Consider the following 9,557-nt stretch of genomic DNA (forward strand, 5'->3'; position numbering starts at 1 on the left):
AAGTAGGATTTTATTGTACCATCAAGTGAGAGTCAACTTTCCAGAGAGAATTCCAGATTTTTATTACATTCTCAGGATCCAAAAACCACTAGAAAACTAAATATCTCAGCTAAAGACCAAAGCATTCAGCCAGAGTATTTCATGGGACTTACAAAGGAAGGCAGTGGAGATGTGTTGGAGTGCGAGGGAGCCCTGGCACAGGCTGTCCAGAGGGGCTGTGATCTCCCTTCTTGGGGGCTCCCAAAGCCGCCTGGACGTGGGGTGGGCCCTGCTCGGGGTGGCCCTGCTGGGGCAGGGGGGGACCCAGGGGACCCTTCTGACCTCAGCCACTCCGTGATGCAGCTTCACCAGGTGCCAAAACCCACAGCAAAGAATGTGAACACAAACCATCTGAGGTACAGCACCCACAGAAGCGTAGTCAAAAGAAAATATATCAGCTTTCACCAAAAAGAGCATGTTTTATGTTCCTGCCATAAAATGGATGGAGATTTATGCTGTGCAAGCTGGAGATCTGCCCTACAGCACTCCCTGCATCCCCAGGTGACAAACCAGAGCACGGGCTGCTTTCTGATCCTATGCATGAAATCTTAATTATAAATAATGTTAATTAAGGAATCAGAGTCATGGTATGCAACCAGGTGTCATCACTGATTCCCCGGTCCTGCATGGCCCACTCAGAGCCAAAACTCCCCTGAGTAATCCAGGCTTCAAATGCAACCCCTAGGAAGAGGCATTTTAAAAACCAGTCAAAATTATGGGTTTACAGAAAGAGTATCCAACATTTCGCCGTATGCAGATAACTTCAAAAGGCCTGTACTTGGAGAAAATAGCAAGGAATAGGAAGAAAACAGTCTTTCCCAGTTTTGTTGACATGTTAAGAACCAGTTCAGCGAAGATTTAAAGCCCTGGTTTACCTCCATAAACTGGGCTTTTCAAATTGCCTGCATTCTGCCCCAAATCTGCAGCCAGCAGTTCCTGTTGGCGGGTCTCTCACAGCCCCTGAGTTCGGAGGGGTCTCAGTTTTACTACTGACTATTCACCACCTGAAACTGTAGGCCATATGAAAGGGGCCCCATCTGACAGCCTTATTAACACAAATGATTTTTATTCTGCATGCCTGGGTAAGCCATGGGCACACGCCTGCGAGATCAAGGCCTTGGTCATTAATAACTTGGGCAATCGTTTCACCTAGAAGCCACACTCTGTCTACACAGAAACCTTTCCGGGAATCTGGTAAAAAGATTGATGAAAATTAAACATCTACTTAGTGAAGCTGAAGTAACCAATATATGATTAATACTTTCCAATTATATTTCAGTACAGTACATTGCTGAGTTTGTTATTACCTGCACTCTTAACACTCCATCTGCAGTGTTAAATCCATCTGTTGCTGAAAATATGACTATATCTTCAAGGGTTTCTGAATCATCATGCTGGTACCTTTTAACATAATTATAATGAAGAGTGATATTCATTATCCAGCGGAAATTAGAAACCTATAAATATGAGGGAGGGGGAGCAAGGGAAGAACGGAGGTCCAGCACTGCCCACTCTCACAATAGATCATGTTGGCTGCTGCCACTTAAAATATTGCTCCTGACTCTGGTCTTGGCACAATCAGCTCCACTGGTTTCACTGGTGTTTCCTGATGGCTACCACGGGGACCTGGTCCCACAACTTTATTCAGAGGTGGGCAAGAGAATAGGTGTCAACATGAGGGCATGGAGACACCAGTAACCTAAAGAGTGTACACCCCAGCCAGAGCTTCTGATGGGGCAGGACATCAAACCTTGAGAAGTCCTCACCATACGAGGAGGAATGGCTGTGCTTACCCAGGTCTGCCTGCCAGGGGGGCTCTTACCAGGTGAGATGGCAAGACGAAAGCTCCAGGCATTGCAGCCTTCGAAGAGTATTAAAAGTAGAGGGTGCTGTTTCTAAATGCTCGGTCAAACTAACAGAATAAATGTGTTGTATATCTGTGCGTATCTTAGATGTTTAAAATCCTCTCTAATAGAGCAACAGCTGGTTTAAATGTGCCTGCAGGTAACAGAAGGGAAAGCTTATGCCACAGTCTTCCCTGATCTCTGCTCCTCTTGACCTCCTTCCCTCCCCCCATTAGTATTCCACCTAGAAAAATTAGAAGGCTTCTTTTTATAGTAGTTTTAAAAAATGTGAACTATCAAACACCATTAGGCAGTTACAGATAAGTTATAGGCTTCATTTTCCCACAAATCCCACAGCAGAACATCTATTCTTTAAACTCCAAGGAGTAATCTGCAACAGGGATTTTTTAAAGGAAGAACCCAAATTCAGGAACTGATTTTCAAAGCCTGCAAGTCCTAAAGACTAAATAAAGCTCCTTCCTCCATGGCAAGTCCATGCAGTTCAATGAACCTAAGCAGAGGAGGTTTCTTAATTAGAAAAAGCTTTCAGATCCTCATGGGGTCATTAAGCAGGGTTTTGCTTCACTGCAGCCAGAGGGACCCTACCGGGACCCCACCAGCGCAGGAGCATATCTGCGGTGCCCTGGTGTACCTGGGCTCTTGAAATAGGAGAATTCTCCCTCCTCCCAAATTCTGTCCTACATGTTCAGAACCTTGAAATGCATGCCAGCAGATCCAAAGGCTCTGCAAGTCCCTGTTTTGGAGTTTAAAAGGACAGTATGGAGTTTAACTGGCACAAGTAACTATTTCCAATCCTCTGGTGAAAAGCTTGTACTTAAGAGGATGGGAGTCCAGCTTACAGGGCTAAAATCAGATGAAAGGTCATTCCAATGGCCACATGAGCCACAACATTTTTGACCTGCCACCATGAATCAAGCAGCAAGTAGAAAATCAGTTTAACAATATACAGCTTTAACAATACAGCTTCCTGCTGTACTGCTCACAAAATGGGGTCCACTCCATAAGCAAAACTGGATAATGTGCTGTTTAGTTCATGTCTCTTGGCCTCCAACTCATCTCTAAAAGAAATCCACAGGGCTAATAGCCAGAGGTGCACAGCCAAAGTGTGTCTTTGAGCTTTGAGAAAGATCAGAACAAGACCAAGTACAAAAGCAGTGTAGATGAATTGCAATACTTATACAGAAGTGAAAATAGGTTCAGAGTTTTACAAAACACCCCCCCCCCCAAAAAAAAAAAGCATAGTAATTTAACTACTGATCTTACTAATGAAGCATCAGCATTGTTTTCTTCTTACTAAGATTTTATTGTTATTTTTTGGAATTTGTGATCATTTCAATGGTGATCATTTCAATTGGTGATCATTTTTGACTTAGAACCTGATAGACATCTCAAAAGTTAGTAGAGCTACTTGAAAAATTAAATAGGTTTAGGTTTTTTGTTTGTTTGTTTGCTTTCCTCTCCATTAACAGTTTTCTATTGGAAGCAATGAAGTTTCCTGAAGTTTTCCAAAGCCTCAACTGCCTATCATCATTTGCCAAATAATCCTCTCACATGGTTGCATGTTGTTCACTGCCATTTCTTTTCTCCTCTCCTACCACCCTGGACAAATTGATCTAAGCGCAGGGTTTAACCATTTAGTTAAAGAACATAGCCATAAGAATTATAGGTTTTATGTAGCACAATTAAACTCATTTGCCACAATTATTCATTTAATACTGGCATGAATTTTGCTGATCACCTTAACATACCCGAGATTTTAGTATTTACTAAAACACTTACCAAAGAATACATGCACACATAACATACCCCAAGTGGAACAAATTCAATGAGTAATTCTCATTTGTGTAGAAAATGCCTACTTTGAAGGAAACCCTGCATAAGCTTTCTGCTCTGGCTTTGGCAGGAAATTACCTACCAAACAGCACAACGCAAGAACATTTCAAACATATGGGAAGAAGTCAGGGAGCAAATGTGTGGAACAAGCTGCATAGCTTCTAACAGAGCAAAGGGAATGGCAAACCTGAACTTTTCAAGCAACATGGCGAAAAGATCTCACTAACGTAGAAAACACTTCATGCAGTGAATTTTCCTATCATAGCCAAGTCCTTCAAATATCCCTGTTTACTACCTGTCTCCACTGCTGAAAGTCATTAAGAAGACATCACTTGTCAAGTAGGATTGCTGATAAATACCTCGAGAACTTGGTCATCCTCAGCTATTGCTGAGATGTTGAATTTGGCCCTTTTTGCAACAGTTGGATTCGTTTGCACAGAAGGCATCATGCATATGTCCTAAGGTTATATTCTCCTAAGCAGTGGGGCTGCACTACATTAAAGCAGTCTGAAATGGTATTGAAAAGGTGATGCCAGACTTCAGTCCAGGCCTATATTTCTCCTTTTGAGCTCATTTGGTTCATTTTAATGTCAAAAATTAGATTTCAATAAACAGTCATTTGTTCTTATGCTTTTCCTAACATCTGCTCACGAAAGTAGAGATTAAAAAAAAAAAAAAAAAAAGAGGTGATAATAATTACCAGTGATGTCAGATGTTCTTGTTTACCTGGAAGATGTCAGTTCAGGAGCAGCAGAACTTCTTTTTTTTGGTTGGTTTTAGGCTGTAAAAAGTAGCGTCCCCCACACTATAAAATCTGCAAGAGGGAAAAATAGATGTTAGATCTTTTCCCTATCACCTTATAAAGCGTAATTCAGCTCGACAGTTTCATACATATCCAGGAGAAGTGTGAGAGAAACAACGTAGTAACAGCAGACGTGAGTTAATTGTCTGGAGACTCGGTGTCTGGAAAGCGGAGGTGATGCCTTGTGATGGTGCAAGCTTCTTTGACAACAAGTGGTGTAGTTCCAGGGACTTCCTCTGGCAATTGGTTTTCTGATCATGTAATGCAAGGCATCAGTCTCAAAGATGGCTAAAAAATGTGGAGATCCAGCATACAGTATCTGACCACCGACTGATGCTGCTCTGCTGCTACCATTTCAGCTGTCAGCTCATCAGTTCAAAAGAATTCTCTTTTGATGTTGGTTTCATCCAGTGTCTTGACATTTCTATTCATTTTCTTTATTTGTTTCAGCATTCCCAAGAAACAAACAAATTGAGTCAGCATACCTAAAGAAAAGAAAAAGCTTTTTTTTTTTTTTCTTTTACTCTCACCTGATTTAATACTGGTGAAAATCCACAGCAAGTCTGTTGATTTTAATCAAATTATTAACGTAAAGCAGAACCTACACATATGAAGCATCATGTTATTTTTGTTACTGATGAGTGGCTTCAGCCATCCCTGCACACTTTCCTGCTCTGCAATATTCTTCTGCATGGCCTTCAAATCTTTTGAATGCTGTGTCACTTGAACCAAAATCAGAAGACACCACACAAGTGTTTCAGTAAGAACCATCTCCCCTCCTGCAAGCTTGGCGATGACACGGCTCACCAAGAGTGGTGAGTTGTCATCTTTAGGCAGGATGGTAATGGGAAACCTGTGCCTAATGTTTTACCTTCCATCAAATATTCTTAAAACAGCCTAATCTTCGGTTGTGTCACAGTCATTGTGCTGGCCATAAGCAACTGCATCCTTGATGTATTTTTACTGTGCACTTGAAGCTTTTTCCTCCTGTTATATAAACGCAGGAAGAAAGTTACCATGTGCTCTTTCTATCAACATAAATTACCAATAACATTTTCACATTTAAGCAGATAAGACACATGTCTTCTGTTCACTGTGTAAAGGCTGGATCCACTTAAAACCAACAGGAGCCTTTTCATTCATTTCAGTGAACTCCAGATCAGGTTCCAAAGAAGTGACATGGCTATTTTTTCACCCTCAGCTATACATTGGACTGTTCTCAGTAACTAGCCTCAAGTCTGCATACTCTCACTGCAGAAATTCCAGAGCATATGAAAGTCTTTTGTTTTTCCAAAGCACTCCTGTTATTTTTTCTAGAATACACACAAAAGAATCAAAGCTTGCTCAGGAAAATTACGAGGATAAGTTCTGCAAGAGGAATTGTGCTTATATTTTGTAGGCACTGGATTGCATCCCACACCTTAACACACATCTGATATTACATTCCTCACACTGTGGTCTGTCCATATTGGGGACCTTCCACTACCAAGAGCTGGACAGCATCCCCGTTATCATTAGCAGCAGTCTGTACAGCACCCTACGTGGTAGGACAATACTGTCCTACGCAGCCCAACCCTATCACACATAGTACTGTTGAAGACTGAGCATAAGGATTGGCATTACTCTTCACAAAGAGGTACACAGAAAAATACAAGACGTGAAACCCTCCCTTAAATCCAATTTAAGCAGCTGATTTGGGGAAGGGGAGTTTTATAACGTTAATTTGAGCCTGAAGGAACTCTCCTGTTACTACACCAATAAATGTTGAGTCTGATACCACAACACTTTCCTGCACCAGGGGAATTCTCACAGCACTTGTGTCTGCGGCAGGCGAGGATGAGCGACAGCTTTCCCCATTTAGCCAGCCTGCTTGCTGCATGCCAGGTCTGCAGCAGCTTTGGGGCCTTCCAGACCAACATGTTAACGGATGATTTGACTTCAGAGCAGAAATGTAATTTAAAACCACAAAGAAACAGAAAAACGTGTGCAACAGGCCCCCAAACTGGTAGATTTGAAAGAATATATTTTTTCTCATTTCTGCCTTTGAAATCATCTTTATTGCGACTGGGAAAAGGTGAAAGATTAGGTTAATAACAATGGAGAGTAAGCTTAAAAAAGTCCTGAAAATGTTTCTTGTTTTTAAGGTCCTACACATCTGGGAGGCTCTGGAATCATATCTGAACTTTCCAAATCCTAAAAGGTATTTAAATTCCTTTTTGCTTGGAGAAACTAAATGCATAAATATATTGAAGGATGTGATTTTAAGTGCCTATGAGAACTATAACAACAGTAATGCAGCTGGACAGAGCAGTGACACTGCAAGTAGCGACAAGCCATATACATTGTCATTTTCCTCCTGAAATTCCAGGCATTTCTACACTCATAAACCTTTAAGCAATAAAGTGGTTATCTAATTTAATTCTTGGAAGGCTTCAGAGTTTATCCTGCAGCAGTTTGAAAATTTGACTATTACTGAGCAAGCAAACGCACATCTCACTTGCAGTGAGGTAGCTGCACGAGCAGAATTGGCACCCATAGAGAAGAACCACAACCAAGGCATATTTTTAAAAACACTCATCAGACTTCACACAGAGCCGTAACTCCACTATCCCAGATGTACCTGCACAGACATATTACCATGCACTTGAAAGCACTGTACGCTCACACATCGAAGCAGGATCATATATAACCCTTCACACCCATGTTCCACCAAACCTTGGGAGCATCAGTCTTCGCACTTCCTTTGAAAAATGGGCTGCAACAGGAGAACTGCTCACAAACACATTATCAGTTGCTTGAAACTCAGCCTAGCAAAACAAGCAAAACAAACACTCCCCAAAAGATTAATGCAGCGTTTGCTGACTGGCGAGCTTGCTTTGGATGTAGTACAGCAGCCCTGACTGCAGACAGCCAGGCTCCAGTACTTCAGAGTCCTGTCTCCCAGCATGAGACACATTGGGTGGCAGGTAGCAATTCTCATGTCATACAAACCCTGCCGAGTGAAGGATGTAATGGTCTGCGTATGCTTCTCCCAATGGGTGAAGTATTCCTGTAGTGGGGGGTTGGTAACATGCAGCCCTAGCTTGTCCTGTGGCATTTCTGCATCTTCTGTATCTTGAACCGTGGCTGCAAGATCACAAGGATGAACTGATCAGCTTGCAAGATGAACATAGTCATAAATTGGTGGTGTGTTTGGAATAGCTCCCTTTATCAGGACATAAATCCAATCATTTTTTGTTTACAAATAAGAAAACACAGTGAATCTTTTGCATACATATCAGCAGAAGCATGTGAATTCCCACAGGCAAGTGTGTGCACATGTGTGGGTGTGTATAGATAGACATCAAGCAACTCTTAGATGCATCAACAAGTTACTGGGATAATACTATAGAATTAGCATTTAAACACAACAATTATCTTCTAAGCTTTGCCTCAGACAGTCAATAATCTTGTCCCAGTTGTTGTTGCTGGCAACATTCCTATTCACAAGGGCAGGATTATCCATTAACCTCTTGAACAACTGCACAAAGAAGGGCGATACATAGGTTAGCACAGATGAATGGAGCAATCCAATAACTAATTTGCCAGATTTGGGCCCCTGTTTTTTATTAGTAATGCCAGTTACACATAGGAAGACACGGCATGAATGATAAGCCCTTGAAAACTTCAAAAGCCGTACTCGTGCTCGTACATCCAGGCAACCTGAATTCTGAATGGGAAAGGTGCGTACATCCTCCACAGGGATCACAGCCCACAGGGTTTTCAAAATTCACAGCAGTGATCTTGTCTGTGTGCAGGAGTGGCTGTAGCTGCTTCTGATGAAGATACAGTTAGCAGGCAAGGAAACGTTAGCTAAGCCCCCTACTTTTTATAAATGACATACATTTATAAGTTCAGGCAGGCAATCTCAGGTACTCTCTATATCTATCAATGAACAGCGTTAGACCACTAATTCCTATTGATATCACCTAGTCACAGAAGGCATTTCAGACTGCTGATCACAGAGAGGTGTGACAAGCTCAGACACCAGAAAACCACAACATCCAGCTCCTGCCCAGCAGCACAGCATTGGCCAGTACACCGGTACAGCTTAGGTGCTGCTGGCAAGGCCTTACCACTTGCTAGAGAATCATTAATTAGATCTCAAACGGCCATTATCTGCTGTCACTCTTGATTGAAATGGGCTGTTTCTTACTGGTAATTTCTAACAGAATGGGGTTGTCACCCATCTTGGGTGATGGGGTTGGTACTGGTATCATATAGACCAATAGCCAGGAAATCTTCACAGTTAGTCTTCATGCCACATATTTCTTTTGCCTCTGGATGGCAGGCTCTGTTACTAGGTAATGTAGTTTGGTTTGGTTAACTAAAGGAAACAATTTACAAAGAGCTTTGTTTCACATTTAAAGAAGTTACGTCTCATTTCCTGCGAAAGCATTTCTAATGGACCACCCTGATATGAACGCTTTGTTTACGACAATTAGCAGTTCTAGATAGCCATCCCTACTAAAAGGAGGAGGTGGTAATACATGTGTAAATATGAACTGAAGTATGAAGATACCTGTATACATCAGTGCCCTACAGAGAGTCACTGGAAGTGTGTGTACCTTCAAGCACGTGCACAGGGCTTCTGGCAAACCTGACCAGCGTTAGCACTAGGTGAGCAATCCTGTAGAGAAAGAACTTGAAAGAAGTTAAGATCTTTGAAGTTGAAATATTTCATCCTGAAATAAAAGTATTTCTCCTAGGAAATATTGCCTCTCAAGACTATATTTCCCACCTGTCACTGCTTCTCTGCCCTTTGCAAGGAAGATATGCACCACGGGAGTCCTTACTGAAGACGGTTTTGATTTGAAAAATTTCAGCCCGTATAGCATGGGGGAAATCCACAGTGATATACATGGGGTTAAGCAAATCCCAACTGTACAGTATTCTTGAGTGTTCATTTTGACTGAGTTCAGATTTAAGCATTGCCAATCCCATGAAACAGTGCTGCACCTTATTGCAGAGAGGTTTTT

At 41.9% G+C, this 9,557-nt stretch overlaps 1 protein-coding gene across 3 annotated transcripts in view; it reads right to left on the reverse strand.

The window, feature by feature from the left end:
* Positions 1-9,545, reverse strand: part of LOC310903239 (uncharacterized protein) — a 77,827-nt gene extending 68,282 nt beyond the window's left edge. For all 3 annotated transcript variants that reach the window (XR_014587369.1, XM_083846017.1, XM_083846018.1), the window contains exons 1-2: positions 4,464-9,545; positions 1,347-1,440 (exon numbers count right to left, since the gene is read on the reverse strand). The gene's annotated coding sequence lies outside the window, so the exon portion shown is untranslated. The remainder of the gene's footprint in view (positions 1-1,346; positions 1,441-4,463) is intronic.
* Between the last annotated feature and the right edge of the window lie 12 nt (positions 9,546-9,557).

The sequence above is a fragment of the Anser anser genome (genome assembly GCF_964211835.1).
Source record: "Anser anser genome assembly, chromosome: 8".
Taxonomy (NCBI): Eukaryota; Metazoa; Chordata; class Aves; order Anseriformes; family Anatidae; genus Anser; species Anser anser.